This window comes from Schistocerca cancellata, chromosome 6, assembly GCF_023864275.1.
Source record: "Schistocerca cancellata isolate TAMUIC-IGC-003103 chromosome 6, iqSchCanc2.1, whole genome shotgun sequence".
NCBI classification, from domain to species: domain Eukaryota; kingdom Metazoa; phylum Arthropoda; class Insecta; order Orthoptera; family Acrididae; genus Schistocerca; species Schistocerca cancellata.
This window is the reverse complement of record NC_064631.1, coordinates 495,222,369-495,243,864: the sequence shown is the minus strand read 5'-3', so window position 1 is coordinate 495,243,864 and position 21,496 is coordinate 495,222,369.

Sequence of the window (21,496 nt, the reverse complement as noted above, 5' to 3'; positions counted from 1 at the left end):
TATGAAGTTCTAGTTATAATACATCAGAGAATACAATGCAAATAAACATTCCCCTTTTTAAAATGTCCGTTTAACAACTAAAAGTCCTAAATATCTTAGTAGGTTTATTCGGGTCCTGGTAGCTCTCACTCTTGACCGGACCTGATCTGGAGTGTCATTCAGTTTTCCAGTCCCTCCACCTCTTCCTCTATAATCAGACGAATGATTATAATGATTCCTTGGGTTCTTCCTTCCCTCTCGGTTTTGATCATTAGCTTGATTGTGTTCCTGTGATCGAACAGATTCCAACTGCTCCAGTATCTCCATCAAAGCGTCCCTATCTTTAATTAGGCTCCCAGATACAGTTTCTTGCATTCTCCGATTCAATCTTCTTTTTATCGCAGATATCATTACGTCATCACTCAGGGGTTGTTCCAAGGTCTCGTTCAATTCCCACAAATGTTCGGCAAACTCTCTCAACGTTCCTCTCCATGTACTAAGTGACTTGTGGTGTAGTAGGTCCTCAATTCCTGCACACTGATGACTTTTGGACCAGTATTTCTTCAAGAATTCCCCTTCAAACTGATCAAAACTATTAGTCCCTTCCTTCTTCCTGACTCCCCAAGTGAAGGCGTCACCTTCCATCCTATCTATTGCAAATTGAATCTTGTCTGAGTCTTTAAAATGTGCTGTGAAAACTCCTTTTAACCATTTCATAAATATCATTGGGTTTAACCCTCCTTTCGGTTTAAACTTCTGCCCTGTATTATTTTGGACGTACCGATTATCACTGCCAACCAAGGTAACAACTCTACCTTCCCCAACGGTTAAAGTGGCATCGCTAATTCGTCTATTAATCTCTTCTGTCTTGCTCTCCAATTGTTGCACCCCCTGTTGTAATTGCCTGACCTCCATTGCCACCCTCTTGTTATCCTCTTCTCGTTGTACGGCTATAGCATTTTTCAGATTGACAGCCAGTTGGTTTTGCCTATCTCCTATTCCCTTAGCCGCATCATTGCATTGTTTCTGCATCTGCGTCACCTCGGTGATTCGATAATTGCAATTTGTTTCCACTTCGGTGATCCTTTCTCCCAATTCGGCTTTAGTTTCTTCAATATCGTCTTCTATCTTTTTTGTTAACTTTCCTTCCATCTTCTCCACATCTCCCTGGACTTGGTCTATTCTCTTCTGTAGCTTCCTCTCTCTCTCGTCAATGTCCATCTTCAGTTGTTCTTGTAACTCCTGTATTTCCTTCTTCAGATTACATTCCATCTTCATTTGCGATGTTTTGAGCTCCTGTGTTAGAGTTTCCTTAATTGACTTTTCTAAGCTTTCACTAGCTTCTTGTAAACCTTTCTCTATTGATTTGCGGAATATTTCTTCCCTTTCTCTAGTTTCTTGTAAACCTTTCTCTACTGATGCGTGGTACATTTCTTCCCTTTCTCTAGTTTCTTTTGAAACGTCCCCTTTTGAACAATTATACATGACTGTGCTTAAACTGACACACAATATTTTTTAGCGCAACGCAATCTGACTTTCAGATATCCCTACAAAGGAATGGTCCTGACTAACATTAACCTGTACCTATCACAAATCACTTACCTCACAAAAATCTTCGTTACTCAAGCTACTGCAATACAGCGAGTGCCACTACTGCCAGCTAAATAAAAGATTCAAACTACAGAAGGCACTAACTACTGATAGGCATAGTTAGCAACTGAAAGATGTTAATAGAGAACAAACAATGTATTTACCTTAACATCATAATATATATAGCAGTTCATGCCAACCAGTCTTATAAATTTCACAACTCCACCATGTCTCACCCCACATCCACCACTGCTGGCGGCTCACCTCCAACTGCGCAACGCTACGTGCTGTTCACATCCAGCTGCCGCTGCCCAACACTACAATGGCAGACAACAATGCAAACTAGCCACAGACTGCACACAGCACAGCCAGTGATTTTCATACAGAGCGCTATGTAACGATGCCAATAAGAAAACATAAACAGCCTACTTACACTTTTAGCAAGTCTTCCTTTAATGATGCTGTGGCCTCCTTTATCAAGTCTGCCAACATCGACCACATATCGGCACCCTCTGAAACTGACTTATTTCTCGTCGTTTGTCCCGGTGTCGCGGGATAACTAGTTGAATGTGCTAATGGGCTATCTAATGACAATCCACAACCACTGATTCCTGAATCATCTCTGTCTTCCTGTCCTATCCCTTTCCTTTCAACTACTGCCTCACAAACCTGCTTATTTCCAGTAGACATGTTTGGTTTATTTTTAATGCACAGGCAAGTAATATAAAATAACCTCTAGTAACCCAAAACACTCCTAATTACCACGAAACTAATCAAACAGTACCTGCAGTATTTTCAGTTAATCCCCAAAATTGATACAATACGTATGAATACTGAACATAACGACTCTCAAAACCTAATAATTTCAAATAGCAATTTTCACATACACAGTTTATGCAAAATGTTTTAAATAAGATAAACCACACCCTTCATCAAATCTATAAACGTAAAAATCCCCAAAAATATTGAGCATATCTGTATAATCACTATTTAGACAGCGCAGCATGCATCAATAAGTATGCTATATTTCAGAGTACGTCTCGCAAACTTTTCGGAATACTATAATTGGGCACTTTTCCTAATGTAAAAATCAGTTAAAAATTGTTTATTTACCGCGAAGACTGGACACTGCAATCGAATAGCAGCCCAATGATCATTAATTAATGTGACCATGTACTTAATGGGGCTGGCAATCGGAATTGACTGCTACTGAGTTGTTACTTTCCAGTTTGTCCTTCTCAAATGTGGTAATAATGAAATGTCTGGTAACAAGAAGAACACCAACACAGTTTCGTTAATCAAGAACCTATATTCGTCTCAAAGGCACAAAAACAAGGAGACAGCCACTGCCTTCGCCATACACATCTAATTACGGCTAATCTCAGCACAGGCTTCTTCGCTATTCATTATCGTCACACGCTAATCCAATCACTGCAATCCAACACTACAATCAAACACTGCAATCCAAAATGATGCCGGCGCGGTAGACGCGAAACCAAAATATCGGCACAGAAATATCACTGATCACTCTCGTAATTATACTTCTTCACTTTCCCCGTATTATTCTAGCACAAAGGGGTTAAACCGCGGCGATGGCCACTCCCTTTGTCGGTAAAACCTTGCATTACAACTGCTGGCTTCCGCACAGCTCGGCCCGCAACGTGGGCTCGCCCAACTCTACACTCGCTCTTGCAACACGACACTATCGATTGTTTGCCCTATCGACCTGTGCCCAGTGCAAACTTATAGTAAGGGCCTACGGACCCCTTACAGTCTGTATGAGCAGTTCCGTTTCGTAAATTTGGTATCTCACTGCCCCCCTTCTTATAGTAGTTACTAATTTAACAATTTTATTACATGTACGGTGAAATGTCGTTTCTCCCTTATAGTGCTTTGTGAATGTTCCCACATTATATTTGTATAAACACTTTTAAATTCGTTTAAGTTCATATGATTTTACATTACCAGTGGCCGTACAGAAGACACGATTTTCCTCTCTTTTTCTATTGTTTCTACATAAGCTAGTCAACGCAGTGTGCGAACATTTCTTACGCGCGCATCTTAACTCCCTCTGCAGCTGTCTTACATTAGTGTCAGAATATTTATATTTGGGCTATTAACTTTGGGTCGTCTGGACTGCACACATGTTTACCAAGATGGCGGACACTGAGTGACGCGCGTTTCTTTGGCTCGCGAGTTTTTCTGCTCATTGAAGGTGTTATAGAGAAGTGCGGCAGTCCACAACGTGTGCATCCGACTAAACAGGTGTTACTTGCCGTGGTGTGTTGTTCTCCGTTGATTACCACAAGTGATAAGTGATAAGTGAGTGAAAAATGGGAAGAGCACGAGTAAGCGGCAGCAGGCGAGGCTACAGGGGCGCAGGCAGTGCGGGCGCCCGGTCTCCGGCGGCAGGTGTGGCCTCGCTTCCCGACATCGGGGAGCTCGCCCGGTCCCAGGTGAGTGCGGCGCTGCACAGTAAAGACACGCTAGACGTAATCGTGCAATCTATCACGGACTCTGTGACGGCCGCGGTCATGGACAAACTGCAAGAGTCTGTCGGGCGCAACAGCACCGAAATCCAGTCTCTTAAAAAGTCGCTGGCCGCACAAGAGAAAAAAGCCGCCGACCTAGAAGCTAAACTGTCTGCGGCCACCGATGAAATTGAGCAGTATCAGCGAAGGAACAGCTTGCGCTTGTTCGGAGTATCCGAAAACGTTCGTGAAAACACCGACGACCTGGCCATTAGCCTCGTGCGTGAGAAACTTGGCGTGCAGATCGACGTGGCCGATATTGACAGAAGCCACCGTGTTGGGCGCAGGATACCAGGTGCGATGAAACCCAGGCCCATAATAATTATATTTGTATCATACCGGAAAAGAGCTGAGGTGTTTGCCCAGAAAAGAAAACTCGCCAAGAGTAGGGTTACCCTGAGGGAAGATCTGACGTGCGAAAGACTAAAAGTTTTGAACACTGCGATCACACAGTTCGGCCTTCAAAATGTGTGGACCCAGGATGGCAGGATCGTAGTCAAGACGGAAGGAGGGAGGAAAACGGTGACGAACATGTCCGAACTGAAAGACTGAGCGAAATCTCGCGAGACACAAAGTTTCATATTGTACTCTGTCTAATATAAGTTAATTTTTATTCTTTCTTTTCATTTTTTTACGTAAATATTGCTTCGTTATTTCTATAAGTACCATGAGTACTCTATTTAAAATCAGTCAATTGTTTCACATAAATATTGCTTCTTTATTTGTCTATCATAAGTGCTCATGTATATTCATATTGTCAGTCAAACAGGAATTAACATTCTCCATTAACAGGAATCTCCTTAAAACCGCCTTTCTGTATCCGTTATTTTCATCCTCGTCACTACCACTCCTACTACTATTATGTTTTTCGTAACCACTACTGCCACTTTCCATCTTTCTTTTTGCACCCTTCTCCGATACCTCCAGCTTGTCTTTCACCTTTAGCCCACAGACGCTTGAGTCAGTCACGACCTTGGACACACCTGTAAATATGTCTTCCCCCACGAAATCCAGCTTTTGTCCCTCTTCCGGCCAGCAGGTAGACGGAGCGCGCTCAGTCCTACAGGCGGCCACAATGGGACGGACCGGTTCCGGCGGCGGGCTCTTTGTGGCCCACGCGAACGCTCAGTCGCTAACGGCTCACTTCGCGAGTTCTGTGACATGTTCTGCCAATGGCTGTTCCATGTTATCCTCGTCTCTGAAACTTGGTTGAAACCAAACATTCCTTCCGACGCTATCCGAATCACTGGTTACCCTCTCCTAAGGGCAGATCGTGAAACACGACGCGGGGGTGGTGTGGGTGCCTATGTTCGCTCTGATCTGAGACCTACTATACTATGCACATCGGATGCAAAGGGCGAAGGAGAAGCAGAGTTCTTGTTTTTCGAAATAAATACATCAAATCAGAAACTGCTAATTGGAGTAATCTATAAACCTCCAAACGTCGGTGCTATGTCCTCCTTTCAGTCTGCCCTGTCCTCGCTCCTGACACTGTATGAACACATAATCATTATGGGCGACACAAACATCGACTTACAGTTAAAATCTCCCTCTGCAGAAAAACTAAGGAGACTGTTCCACTCCAATGATATGAGTTTAACACCGCTGGACCCAACTCATCACACACCACACAGCCATACACTCATAGATATAATAGCAACAAAGCGACCAGATAAAATAATTCACGCCAATCAGACATCCGCTCCAGGAGTCTCTGCTCATGACGTGATATTCTTAAATTACTCAGTACATACTACCAAAGAAAAATCTCACCTGGTAACCTACAGAAACCTAAAAAATGTTAACCATGACGCTCTTCAAAAGGTTTGCTCAGACTTCCCTTGGCATGATATAAGCAATGAACCGACATTAGACGGAAAAATTCGGGAATTATGTCGCAAAATTATTGCACTGTATGATAAACATGCTCCTCAACGCACTGTCAAGGTAAAGAGAGCTCCCGCTCCGTGGCTCACCACTGCATTACGCCAGTTAATGAATAAATGTGATGCTGCCCATAGGGCCTTCAAGCGTAACCCAACTCCCGAGGCATACGAAGCTTATAGGAAACCCTGAAATGGAACCAAGCAAAGCGTGAGGAATGCCAAAATCAGACATGCCCGCTCTGTTGTATGCGGCATATCAAAACCTGCTGCACTGTGGAAAAAGCTGCGCAGTTTCGGTATAGGGAAGCGAAGATCTGACGCTGTTTATCAAGCGTCTGCAGAAGAATTAAACGATTTCTTCTCAACAGCTGTAAACTGCCACGCAGCGACAAATTACCAGTCCCAAGATAACAATCTCTCGAGAGACAAGTTTTTCCTAAAACATGTCACTACCGGCACAGTACACAAGGCAATTATGAGAATCTCTTCAGAGGCAGTAGGAAATGATGGAGTGAGCATTGGCATGATTAAGAACGTCGTAAACACTATTACTCCAGTTATCACAGACATCTTCAACCTGTCTCTTGTCAGTAGTACATATCCTACTGAGTGGAAGCAAAGTTTAAATTCAACCTATACCCAAGACTGACAGCCCTAAGTCGCCAGGTGACTACAGGCCGATCAGCATACTACCTGCAATATCTAAAGCCCTAGAATACATCGTCCATGAACAGCTGACGGATTACCTCAAAACTCATAACATCCACGACAAATATCAGTCAGGCTTTCGAAAACACCATAGTACAGCAACTGCATTAATCAAAGTAACTGATGACATTAAACATGCTATGGACAGACGTGAAGCTACCATCCTAACACTGCTTGACTTTAGCAAGGCTTTTGATACAGTTGACTTTGATATATTACTAATTAAAATGAAGCAGCTGAATTTCTCAAACAGTGCAATACACTGGTTCGACAGCTACCTCAAAAACAGAAGTCAACAAGTCATTTGTGGGTCGGAAAAGTCATCATGGAAAAACGTGCGCTCTGGTGTTCCCCAAGGCTCCATCCTTGGTCCATTACTCTTCTCACTGTACATTAATGATATTTCTCCAGTGATTCACTCCTGCAACTACCATCTATATGCCGACGACATCCAACTGTACATAAGTGCAAGCCCCAAGAACATTGCTGACGCAGTAGCAAGTATGAACGCAGATCTTTGCTCTGTTTCTCGATGGGCACAGAACCCAGGTCTGAAACTAAACCCCAAGAAATCCCAGGTCATACTTATATCTCATCCAAAGTTAATCAGTCGGTACTTTCGCGAAACAGTCCCTCAAATACTCCTCAATGGTACCCAACTACCATACCAAAAAACAGTAAAAGACCTTGGAATAATCTTGGATGAACACCTAAACTGGGAAGAACAAACAGTCACAGCTTGCCGGAAATCGCTCTCCTCCCTACATGCAATTCAAAAATTTAGAAAAATATTTCCAACCCATGTTAAACAAAAATTAGTCCAAACACTAGTCTTGCCTAATCTTTACTACTGTGATGTAGTTCAACACGGCACAAATAGTGAAAATTCGAGATGCCTCGAGCTAGTGATGAATGCTTGCGTTAGATACGTATGCAATATACGGTTGTATGATCATATCAGTCCTTCATACTCCCAGCCAGATTGGATACGCCCACATAAGACATGCGATCTCCACACGATGTGCTTACTTCATCGATTTCTTAGCCACTGGTGCCCCCAATACTTATCTTCTCACATTAAACACCTATCATAATTCCACAACTGCAATACCAGATCGGATACGTCTAGCATTTTGGCTGTACCTTTACATAACACAAAATCTTTCTCCATGTCATTCTCCATCTCAGCCATACGACTATGGAACGCGCTCACCTGTGATCTGCGTCTTAATCAGAACCACTCAACATTCAAGAGGGAACTCAAGACTTACATATTAGGGACAGTATAGCCACCATTGTTGTGCCCCTCTCATCTTTTTCTTTCTCCTCTCCATCATAGCTTCGAATTTTACCATTCTATTTCTCTTCCTCTAATCTATCTACCTCTTCTATATCTCTTTCACCCCATTGTATCGTCTTATGTCTCTGCTTGATGAGAATAATTCACAAGCTGCGAGAATATAACGAGAAAATTCCCAACTAGCAATAGGACTGACATTCATAAAAGAAAAATATGTTTACTTTCATATACATAGTCATTATTTTTATTATTATTATTCTTGATTGTTATAATTATTTTTTGATTGTTATAATTATCATTGTACTACTTTTATAATCTCTATTTGTTTTCTTTAACATTAATACTGTATAACATGTTATATGCCCTTAATGTTCTGTAGAAACTGAAATTTGTTGAATCTGAGTATGCCTGGTTAGGTGTAAGAGAGGGCCTGAAGGCCCTAATCTTGCCAGGTAAAATAAATGCATAAATAAATAAAAAATAAGTAATACAATGTTGCTTCAGTGCTAAGTGTTCCTAAGATGGGGGTCGTATATGACAGGAGCTGTTTGCCCTTGTTTAATGTGCTTAATCAGTATCTGATGTAAGTACCCATATCAAACGATGTTTTGGCTACAGTTGTTACTTTGTCCGGTTTAAAAAAGTGTTGTAACCATTAACGTAATTTTTAGATTCCGTGACACGTTCTGAAGAAGAGAAATTGTCGGAACCTATGTCAAGAGTTCCAATAAACCTCTTTTGCGACTTGTTGGCTGTTTTTTTACGGCATTAAAAGATTACTGAATTTTTTTGAAATTTCTACTTAAATTATCCCTCGTTCTGTCTTTGCATTTATTTCATTGAGCATTGTGGAATATTTTACGGCATCATCATATTTTGAAAGACAATCTTTTCGGTGTGTATTCCATTCAACATTTAACGTTCCCCTGTTATTTGTTTGTGATGTGAGATAAATTTCTGCTGAACGCTTTCATCATTAATGTGTGAGCGCACCGTGACAATCTCTGCAGTTAACTTGCATTAAATTCTATTAGAGAAATACAGCGATTAGTGACTATTCTACGAATAAAATTTCCAGATTCCAATACGTACTATATTTTAAATAAAACATCTACATCAGTACTCCGCAAGCCACCTGACGGCGTGTGGCGGAGGGTACCTTGAGTACCTCTATCGGTTCTCCCTTCCATTCCAGCCTCGTACTGTTCGTGGAAAGAACGATTGTCGGTATGCTCCTGTGTGGGCTCTAATGTCTCTGATTTTATCCTCATGGTCTCTTCGCGAAATATACGTAGGAGGGAGCAATATACTGCTTGACCCTTCGGTGAAGGTATGTTCTCGAAACTTCAACAAAAGCCCGTACCGAGCTACTGAGAGCCTCTCCTGCAGAGTCTTCCACTGGAGTTTATCTATCATCTCCGTAACGCTTTCGCGATTACTAAATGATCCTGTAACGAAGCGCGCTGCTCTCCGTTAGATCTTCTCTATCTCTTCTATCAACCCATCTGGTACGGATCCCACACTGCTGAGCAGTATTCAAGCAGTGCGCGAACAAGCGTACTGTAACCTACTCCCTTTGCGTTCGGATTGCATTTCCTTAGGATTCTTCCAATGAATATCAGTCTGGCATCTGCTTTACCAACGATCAACTTTATATGATCATTCCATTTTAAATCACTCCTAATGCGTACTCCCAGATAAATTATGGAATTAACTGCTTCCAGTTGCTGACCTGCTATTTTGTATCTAAATGATAAGGGATCTATCTTTCTATGTATTTGCAGCACATTACACTTGTCTACATTGAGATTCAATTGCCATTCCCTGCACCATGAGTCAATTCGTTGCAGATCCTTCTGCATTTCAGTACAATTTTCCATTGTTACAACCTCTCGATATACCACGGCATTATCCGCAAAAAGCCTCAGTGAACTTCCGATGTCATCCACAAGGACATTTATGCATATTGTGAACAGCAACGGTCCTACGACACTCCCCTGCGGAACTCTTGAAATCACTCTTAATTCGGAAGACTTCTCTCCATTGAGAATGACATGCTGCGTTCTGTTATCTAGGAACTCTTCAATCCAATCACACAACTGGTTGAGATGGTTTGTGGGATTAAAGGGACCAGACTGCTACGGTCACCGCTCACCACACAATTGGTCTGATAGTCCATATTCTCTTACTTTGTCCATTAAACGACTTTGGGGAACTGTACCGAACGCCTTGCGTAAGTCAAGAAAGACGGCATCTACCTGGGAACCCGTGTCTATGGCCCTCTGAGTCTCGTGGACGAATAGCGCGAGCTGGGTATTACACGATCGTCTTTCTCGAAACACATACTGATTCCTACAGAGTAGATTTCTACTCTCCAGAAAAGTCACTATACTCGAACATAATACGTGTTCCAAAATTCTACAACTGATAAACGTTAGAGATATTGGTCTATAGTTCTGCACATCAGTTCGACGTCCCCTTGAAAACGGGGATGACCTGTGCCCTTTTCCAATCCTTTGGAACGCTACGCTCTTCTAGAGACCTACAGTACACCGCTGCTAGAAGGTGGGCAAGTTCCTTCGCGCACTCTGTGTAAAATCGAACTGGTATCGCATCCTCTTTTGAGCGATTTTAATTGTTTCTCTATCGCTCTGTCGTCTATTTCGATATCTACCATTTTGTCATCTGTGCGACAATTTAGAGAAGGAACTACAGTGCAGTCTTCCTCTGTGAAACAGCTTTGGAAAAAGACATTTAGTATTTCGGCCTTTAGTCTGTTATCCTCTGTTTCAGTAATTTTTGGTCACAGAGTGACTGGACATTTTGTTTTGATCCACCTACCGCTTAGACATAAGACCAAAATATCTTAGCATTTTCTGCCAAGTCAATACATAAAACTTACCTTTCGAATTAATTTAACGCCTCTCGCATAGCCCTCCTCACACTACATTTCGCTTCGCGTAATTTTTGTTAGTCTGGAAGGCTTTGGCTATGTTTATGTTTGCTGTCAAGTTTCCTTTGCTTCCGCAGAAGTTTTCTAACTCGGTTGTTGTACCACGGTTGCTCTTTTCCATCTCTTACGATCTTTCTTGGCACATACTCATCTAACGCATATTGTACGATGGTTTTGAACTTTGTCCACTGATCCTCAACACTAGCTGTACTTGAGACAAAACTTTTTTGTTGAGCCGTGAGGTACTCTGTAATCTGCTTTTTGTCACTTTTGATAAACTGAAAAATCTTCCTACCTATGTTTAATATTTCTATTTACGGCTGAAATCCTCGATGCAGTAACCGATTTATGATCGCTTATTCCCGTTCTCCGATAACTACTTCAAATAATTCGGGTCTGTTTGTCACCAGAAGGTCTAATATGTTATCGCCACGAGTCGGTTCTCTATTTAACTGCTCAAGGTAGTTTTCAGATAAAGCACTTAAAAAAAATTTCACTGGATTCTTTGTTCCTGACACCGGTTATGAACGTTTGAGTCTCCCACTTTATATCCGGCAAATTAAAATCTCCACCCAGAACAATAACATGGTGGGGAAATCTACTTGTAATATTTTCCAAATTATTCTTCATTTGCTCAGCCACAACAGCTGCTGAGCCAGGGGGCCTATAAAGACATCTAATTACCATGTCTGAGCCTGCTTTAACCGTGACCTTCACCCAAATTATTTCACATTTCGGATCTCCGTCAATTTCCTTCGATAATATTGCATTTCTTATCGCTATAAACACGCCTCCCCTTCACTGTCCAGCCTGTCTCTGCGGTATACATTCCAATCTGAGTTTAGGATTTCATTACTGTTTTCGTCTGGTTTCAGCCAACTTTCCGTCCTGCCGGCCGCGGTGGCCGTGCGGTTCTAGCGCTGCAGTCCGGAACCGCGGGACAGCTACGGTCGCAGGTTCGAATCCTGCCTCGGGCATGGGTGTGTGTGATGTCCTTAGGTTAGTTAGGTTTAAGTAGTTCTAAGTTCTAGGGGACTTATGACCTAAGATGTTGAGTCCCATAGTGCTCAGAGCCATTTGAACCATTTGAAACTTTCTGTCCCTGGTACTATATGGGCATTGTGACCGTTTATTAATGAGAGCAGTTCTGGGACCTTTCTATAGACGCTCCTGCAGTTTACTATTAGCACATTAATTTTGTTATTCCCTCTTGCATTTTGCCTACTCCTACCTTGCCGCGTCTCAGGAGGCGTCTTATCGGGCCTAGGGAGGGAATTCTCTAACCTGAAAAACATACATGTGCACTCCACACGTACTCCGCTACCCTTGTAGCCGCTTCCGACGTGTAGTGCACGCCTGACCTATTCAGGTGGACCCTACATTTCTCCACCCGATAGCGGAGGTCGAGAAATTTGCACACCAGATCTCCGCAGAATCGTCTGAGCCCCTGGTTTAAGCCTTCTACTCGGTTCCAAACCATAGGACCGCGATCGGTTCTGGGAACGATACTACAAATAATTAGCTCAGATTCCACCCCACGAGGCTTTCCGCCTTCACCAATTCCGCCAACCACCTGTACGAACTGAGGATGACCTCTGAACCCAGACGGCAGGAGACATTGGTGCCAACATGAGCAACAATTTGCAGTCGGGTGCAGCCAGTGCTCTCTACCGCCGCCGGCAGGGCCTCATTCACATCTCGGATGAGACCACCGGCAAGCAGAGTGAACACTGGCCTTCTTCCCCGACATTTTCGCTATTTCCCTAAGGGGCTCCATCACCCGCCTAACGTTGGAGCTCCCAATAACTAATAAACCCCTCCCCCCGTGTGCCTGCTCGGACCTTGCAGAAGGAACAGCCACATGTCCATTCACAGGCAGAGCGGGCGATGTCACACGGCCAGCTTCCACATTGACCCTCTTCCTCGTGCGCCACGAACTCCGCTGAACCCGCCACTCCCCTTCGGGAGAGGGTGGCCCAACCGCGCCCGGTACTCGCGAAGATGTCTCGCCGGAAGGACAGTGGGTAAAGCATGTAACACCTGGGGTGTACCATGCGACGAACCAGACTCCCCACTGCCGCTACACTCCGAGGCAGCAGCCTGAAGACGGCTGACCGCGGCCATCAACACGCTCAGCTGTTCGCGATCAGTGGCCAGCTCCTCCTGCGTCCGTACACAGCAGTCACACATCCTACCCATCCTAAGAAATCAATTTACTGTAGAGAGTTCATCAACTTTTAACTAGATTGCTAATTCACAAAAGGCGGCTGATAGTTGACTAAACTGTGGTTGCTAGACACTTCTAGTATCTATGGAACACTATTACTAGCACTCGACAATTAAAGCTTCCTAAAAGCAAAATCACATGGAAGAAGAAGTGACAAGTAAGAAAAATACAGTTAATGCCAAAATTAAAGTAGCTCGCTGCACAGCAGACGCGAAGCAGACGGCAGTTACGACGACACTGTTTTGAAATACATGCAAAAACGTCTAGATACCCGTAAGATAACGTTACCATCCTTTTTAAAGCAAATGCTGCTATACAATATTCAAGCAGTATCTTACGAAGGAGGTTGGGAGGTGAAGACTTTGGGAGGAGTGGGAGGGAGTGAGAGTGAGGACGAGCGGTGGAGAGGGACGACGGTGTAGGTGGGGGGAGGATCGTAGAAAGTAATACAATTACTTACCGTAACGAGTTATCTTTCATATCAGTTCTCTCGCATGCTGATGAACGTTGAAATTGCCTATCGTCGATATTAACGGTGCAGCAGAAACGGAAACCCTGCTCCAAAAAGAAAAGAAAATATAATCCATAAGTAAATTACGTAGCTGAAATTTTGCCCAACCTGATTACATCATCAATCCGAGGTATAAGGGAAAACGATGAACTAAAGTGGGACTCCAAGTACTGAGTACAGAAAGGAGATTTTTCATTCCGTTTGACTTAATGTGATGAAGACCCTTGACTGTAATACATCTGTAGTTTCGTGAAAACTAACGTCTCACATCGTGACAACTGCGTAGCGTTCGAATGCAGTTACCTACGGAATGAGAATATTATATGTGAAGCCTGGAGGTGGTTGGAGAGCATTGAGGCTTGTGCGGAATTTGTTTCATCGAAGAAATGTCTAAATAAAAAGACCGCTGAAATGTGAACGTGAAACGTACATCATTGTACAAAACTGATGTAATAAGCAGTCCTTCTTATTTCAGTAATCCACTTGAAACCGTTATCTCTTTTTCAGCTACTTTTGCGTTTGAGGGAGAGCAGAGATACTAATAACGAATGCCCGTCTCCGGTTAAGGGGATGAGTACAAAATAGAAAAGGAAAAACACACCGTGCCACAGACATGTTTTTTTTCCTGACGCTCGTAAAAAGTGAAACACGGCCCATACGCATGAAGTTCGCAGTAACTGTTCAGTTTAACAAAGTTTGTCTAACATGCAGGATGCATACGGAACTTCTTGGTTGCTCCTGGAGTTTTGCATTTCTACTGGCAGAACAATACTGTCAGAAACATTTTGTCTCTCCCAGTGTAGTCAGCCTCATTATAATTTTTAAACTAGTTTATGCTACGGCGTTGTTTAGAATGTTATGCCCGACCATTGTACACTCCTGTCACAGCACATAGGTAACGGAAAGGAATAGTCTCTGTATGGCGTCTAATGGTTGTCGCGCTGAGTACTGATTCATGGTTTGTTTTCTGTGAGTTCTGATAACTAGCTGAGGCATATATTGCTTCTTCACAAACCACCGTTCCTTGGCCATACTCAATCCAGAGAGTTTCTCATATGCGGAATGTTGACTGCTACTCATTAAGACTCAGAAATATCGTCTATATTCAGAAATGTTTACGTGCATTCAAAAGCAGCTCATTCATAAAATCCTTTGTACTATGAAAATTGTAAAATAGACAATATTCAGAAGCGTAAAAGGTATCAAATTAATTTGTTAATGGGGCATCGCCGGACAAATTTCTTTGAGTACATACATATGTCACATTAATGGGACCACCGTCTGTGTTCGATGTCTAAGTACAACAACACTCGCAGTCGTCAGGGGGTGGAGGGTACAAAAAGTGTGCCGGGGAGGCGCTGGAAGCAGAACAGTAACAGTGTAGTCAACGCAAATGGAGCGTTCCATCTGACGTCCTAGGAACATGATCAGACGCTTTCGGGCCAAGGGTGGAAGCATTTCGGAAACGACTATGTTTGTAAACAGTTCGTGTGCCGCCAGGATTAAAGTGGACATGGTGCCCAAGGACATATGCTTCCTTGTGAACCACGTCAACCCCTATTCTGCAAATTTATGCTAGGCAGATGGCATCTACCAGTAGGAAAATGCAACGTATCACACAGTTCGCAGTATATGTGCGTGCTTCAAAGAGCAGTAGGTTGGGTACAAGGCATTGGCCTGTACACCAAGCTCACCGAATTTCGACGCAGTCGACAACACGTGGGACCACCTCGGTCAGGCTGTAAACACCACGGATCCTCTACCGTGAAACCTAGCGTAGCCCGCTGCAGTTCTGTAGTCGGAATGGCTCCACATCTCTGTCGGTATGTTCCAGATCCTCACTGAATGTCCTCCAGCTCGTCTCGTAGGGGGATGAGCACAGAACCTGGTTATGCAGGCTTTTGAAAGGTGGTCACATTAATGTGACAGACAGTGTCTAATAATTGCACTAAATTATCAAACAGATATTTTCAGAGATCTGTAATTTCAGGGAAACGTCAGTTGTATGGGAACTCGTCTAACCAACTGTGTTAAATGAATTTTTCGTTTCAAAATATATATACTGATACTGGCTTGAAGACAAGTAAGCAAAAGAATAGTTGCTTTTAATGAGTTGATCGAGGGAAGAGATGTATCAACTCAACACAAAATCTCGAGGTTAAACGCTAAGAAATGTTTCTATCATTTGAGAAACTCTTTGTATAAACTTATATGACTTTTGTGTGCTATCGATATCCATCATCTCTGTGCTTTTGACAGTAAAGAGATCAGACTTTACCTAAAATCACATATCTACTTTTCTGAAAATCAAAGAATTTTTAAAAAGTTGAGGAACACGGTGTGTTTATGAATGTTATGTAAATTGTACAGATTGAAATAAAGGTGTACTGCATGGTTAGGAGCGAGTGGGCTCTGGGTGGGGGTTGTGCAGGCATGAGCTTGCTTTGACAAACAGTATTTATTAAACAAAATATCTTTCTCTAAAATACACAAAACAGTAGTTAAGCGAAGTGAATTCAAATATGGCCCAATTATTGTTCCTGGAGCTCTGGAAATTAGAGCAATATATTAGGTATTCCTCAGCAACATCCTAAAGCAGTTGCAAACTAATTAACACCGCCCCAGTACGACTAAAATTTAGAAACAAAGCAGAAGCATTTCAAAATATTCACCTTGTAGACCTGGAAATACAATAATCACAAAATGAAAACTACCATTAATGAGAACCAATTAAGATAAATAGTAAAACACCACCCCGCAACGTAGCATTCATACATTTACAAAGACACAATATATGTATACGCTCCTGGCTACACTCAGGCTGAAATGAATGGAAACTGGATTTACAGCCCTCTCTTTTCGAGACGACAAACGCACGCCAGAGTTCAGGGAAAGACCAACTTTTAAGCTCATGCGCAAACTGTGCACTGTTCTTTGTTGTGGAATATGACCTGGAATATCGTTAGTCAGTGCAGACTACTTCCACCCTGAACGGTACGCTGTACATAGCTCTGAACAAAATCAACCGAAGAATTCCCCAATCGGTCATCCAAGCACTCTGCTAGTACTTCTCTTGCAATACGTTCCTTCTAGGATCGCTACCCCCTCGTCCGGGAGCGACAGCTACCGACCTCTTGACCTACTGTCAGATCCCTCAGAGTTCACAAACGCCCTTTCAATCTGTCCCACGGATTTTCGATATGGTTCATGTCTAGAGAACATGCTGCCCACACTCGTCAAGCGATGTCGTTATCCTGAAGGAAGTCATTCACAAGATGTGCACGATGGAGGCACGAATTGTCGTTCATGAAGATGAATGCCTCGCCAATATGCTGCCCATATAGTTGCACTGTCGGCCGGAGGATGGTATTCACGTACCGTGCAGCAGTTACGGCGCCTTTCATGACCACCAGTGGCGTACGTCGGCCCAACATAATGCCACCCGAAAACAACAGGGATACTCGACCTTGCTGCAGTCGCTGCACAGTGTGTCTAAGGCGTTCAGCCTGACCGGGTGGCCTCCAAACACGTCTCTGACGCTTGTCTGGTTGAAAGCATATTCGACACTCATAGGTGAAGAGAACGTGATGCCAACACTGAGCGATCCATTCGGCATGTTTTTGGGCCCATCTGTACCGCGCTGCATGGTGTCGTGTTTGCATAGATGTTCCCCGCCATAGACGTCGGGAGTGAAGTTGCGCATCATGCAGCCTACTGCGCACAGTTTGAGTCGTAACAAGACGACCTATGGCTGCACGAAAAGCGTTATTCAACATGGTGAGGATCCTCTAAGCAATAGTCCGTAGGTAGCTGTCATCCACTGCAGTAGTAGCACTTAGGACGCCTGAGAGAGGCTATCATTGACAGTTCCTGTCTCTCTGTATCTCCTACATGTCCAAACAACATCGCTTTGATTCACTCCGAGACTCCTGGACACTTCCCTTGTTGAGAACCCTTCCTGACACAAAGTAACAATGCGGACGCGATCAAGCCGCGGTATTGACCTCGTTAGTTGTACGAGAAAAATTAATCTTACAACCAACAAACGCAAGAGGACAGTAAGAAGTTCCTGTTGAGCAACCTGGTTAGGTGTAAATCCAAATGAATCTACTGTCTTGTACACAGGCATGCGTGAACGACGATATACTCTTCTCCTCCTGTAAGGCATTGCTGTGTGCTGCATGCTGCTGCTTCGACGGGAATGAGCATGCTGTTGCCTCCGAAATGAGATATACAGTCCCACGACGTCATAGAGATAAGCTTATCAGGGCGTGGCAGTGGAAGTAGCGGCTCGACCCAGCGCAATGGCGGACCGGATGCTGAGTTTTCCAGCGGATCGCGCTTAGTTAAAACTATGCGCGATCCCCGCTGGCGCTGCGGCAGCTGAGCGAAGCTCGTTCAAGATCACCCGCCAAGATGGCGGCGGACACAGCAACGGGCTACAGACAATTCAAGCCGTATACATCCTTACTGGTGCAATGACTGGAACTGATCTGCAGTCGGACCCCCTCCGTCTAATAGGTGCTGTTCAAGGGGGTGTTGTTTACTTCTTCGGGCGGATTTAGTGACATCTTTGAACTATCGAAGGGACTGTGTCTGTGATACAACACCCACATGCAACGTCGATCTTCAGGAGTTCTGGGAACCCGGATGATGCAAAACTTTTTTTGATGAGTGTAGAACCTACTTAATTATGTACCCCCCCCCCCCCCCCCATTAATTACGTTCGAAGGAAATTTCTAGCTTAAAAGAAGATTAATCCACCTTTAACCTATTCGTCAGAATACTGATTCAAGGAGAAGGGGCAAGCATCTACAAATTCAACCACAAGATATTATAGCGGATGCTTTAACGTACCTAAAAATTCAATGTAACTAAGTGGAACACCACTCGTTCATGGATGACTTGTAGTTCAGCGTGCACACAGAATGTGCTGTTTGTCGAAAAGAGGAGAACTGTTGTCAACCTAAGCCCAATATCTTCTCACAGACAGGAGTTGATCGGTGTCTGACTCTGATTTATACGAGGATTCCCTGTAACCTTGGCAAATATGTGATAGGGAACAGCGCGAACGCACTTAATGCAAAATATATGGTTTAGTGTCACCATGAGCTGAGATACTGAATTGATTTGAGGAAAAATTAATTGATTGCTAAACTTTGTTTGACAAGGGACCAATTGAAAGGACACCTTCGGAAGCATCAGATAAACGTAAATTTGGTTATGGCGGAGGGGTGGGAACTAAAACTATAGAGGGAGATCAAGGCGTAAATACAGTACAATACGAGGGGAATGAAATTGAATGGTATATTATAGAAAGAGAAGAGGAAATTATTCAGATGCAAGCTATGAAGTTGTCAGAATAACTTGACAGAGAAATGAGAGACCTAAATGGAAACAAGGCATCTGGAGTAGTAAATACTTCCCTCAGAATTAATGAAATACTATGAAAACTAAGCTATGAAAAAACTATTCTACCTGGTGTGCAAGATAAATCAGACAGGGAAAAATCCCTCAGGTTTCGTGAGAAATATAATAATTCGAGCTGTTCATTATAAAATTTGATCAATTTTATCATTCATGGTGGGAAAATAATGACACGGATTATTTACGGAAGAAAGGAAAAACTGCTACAAGCCTTTTTCAGAGAAGCATTGTTTGGTTTCCGGAGGTATGTAGGAACACATGAGACGTTACTGACCTGATGATTTATCTTAAAGAGAAGTTGAGAAAGGCAAACCTAAGTTTGTAGGATCTATAGACACTGAGATATATTCTTTGAAGTTTTGAAGGCAGCTGAAATAGAGGAAAGGAAAGGTTATTTGCGCACTGTACAGAGACCAGACAGGACTTGCAACATGCGAAGGGCACAAAACGGGAGCAGTGATTGAGATGGAAGTGAGACAGGGTTGTAGTCCATTCCGGATATTAGGACTGAACAAGATGTAAACAAAACCAACGGTAAATTCGAATTGGCAGGTAAAGTTCAGAGAGGAGACAGAAAAAGACTGAAGTTTCCGACGACATTGCAGATATCTCAGGGATGGAAAAGGACCTGGAACAGCATTTGCACGTTTTGGATAGTCTTTCAAAATAAGATTGTAAGAAGACCATCAACAAAAGTAAAACCGGGGTACTGGAATGTAGTGAAAATAAATCAGGCGATGATGTGTGAATTAGATTAAGAAACGCGGCAGTGAAAGTGGTCAGCTAAGATCTGTTGATTCCAGAAGTAAAGGGTAAAAAATGGCATTAATAAGAAAAGTAATTTCGAAAAAGTGGATTTTGTTGACATAAAATAATTTTAGGTGTTAGGGGGACTTTTCCGAAAAGTATTGTCTTGAGTGGAGTCTTGCACGAAAGTAAAACGAGGACGATAAGCACTTCAGGCAAGACGACTACAGAACATTTTGAAATTGGGTGATACAGAATATGATGACCGATTGGGTAGGTCAAGAAACCAATTAGGAGATACAGAATTGATTTGAGGAAAAATAAATTGATTGATAAACTTTGCTTGACAAGGGACCAATTGATAGGACACCTTCGGAAGCATCAGATAAACGTCAATTAGGTTATAGAGGGAGGGGTGGGAACTAAAACTATAGAGGTAGATCTAGGCGTAAATACAGTATGCAGGTTTAAATGGATGTAGGTTGCAGTGGTTATTCAGAAAGCGACAGGCATACACAAACTAGCAAGGGAAGCTATGTCAAACACACACTATGGACTGAAGATGACAACAATTTAAGGTTCGTCAACAATACTGTTCGATAGACCTGTGGACATGACATTCCACAATATCCATTGCGCTCTTAGCGATATATCCAATGTCCCACACCCAAAAAGGTTGCTAGACTTCATTTCCATTGAGATGTTGTCGGACATGAGACTGCAGCATCCGGTTTGGGCTACACTGCACGGCTCACACCTTCATATTTTGCTCTGCTACGTTGATAAAGCGTGAAACTCTAGTTCCCAAGATGACTTTCAGCATTTTTATGATTGTCTCTATTTGGTTAAAGGCCTAAATTGTAACTATAGAAATTTCCAATGATATTGATGTGGTTGTCACGCACGATATATCCTTAGGTTAAGGAACCTGAGTACATATGGCTCACATACGGTATGACACGACGTGCAAATGGAAGTTTAATAACATGAAAACACTGCTTCATTTTTCTCCAATGCAAATGTGATAAGAGTGGTTTCAGTTGGCTGTAATGAACCAAGATGTTCGTAACTCATAATTTAAACGTTGATTGATTCTTCCATCGCTGATTGGTAGGCAACGTAATAATCGTAAATGAAAGCGTGACTATAGCTTGTAACCCATAGACCAGTTAATAGGGTAAATTAATAAGATACAACATCGAAAATTTCACGTATTTCATAGATAATCACTATATAACACTACGGGAGACATTCCATCACGATTCTTTGGGTGAAACTAGTTCTCCACTAGTATCAACATATTTAGAGGAAACAGCTATCGTTCCTTAAACAAATGCGTTCAGTGACATTAGTAATGCTCCTTACTAGATTCTAGCGCGCTTTTCACATGTTATACCTGGCAGAAAGTCTTGAAACACGTCAACGATGAAACTCATTGATACATGTAGGTCACACCATTTACTCAGGTCAAAAATAAATTACATGTTAAGGAGAATGCCAAATTAGACTAATGAAATAATCAACACGGTATACATTGTCAAGCTAAGATAAATTCAAACGTGCGTTTACTTGTACAAATTTAGAAATGAATCGTACAATGTATTTGTACATGGAATGTCTCAGTACAAAATTTAGCA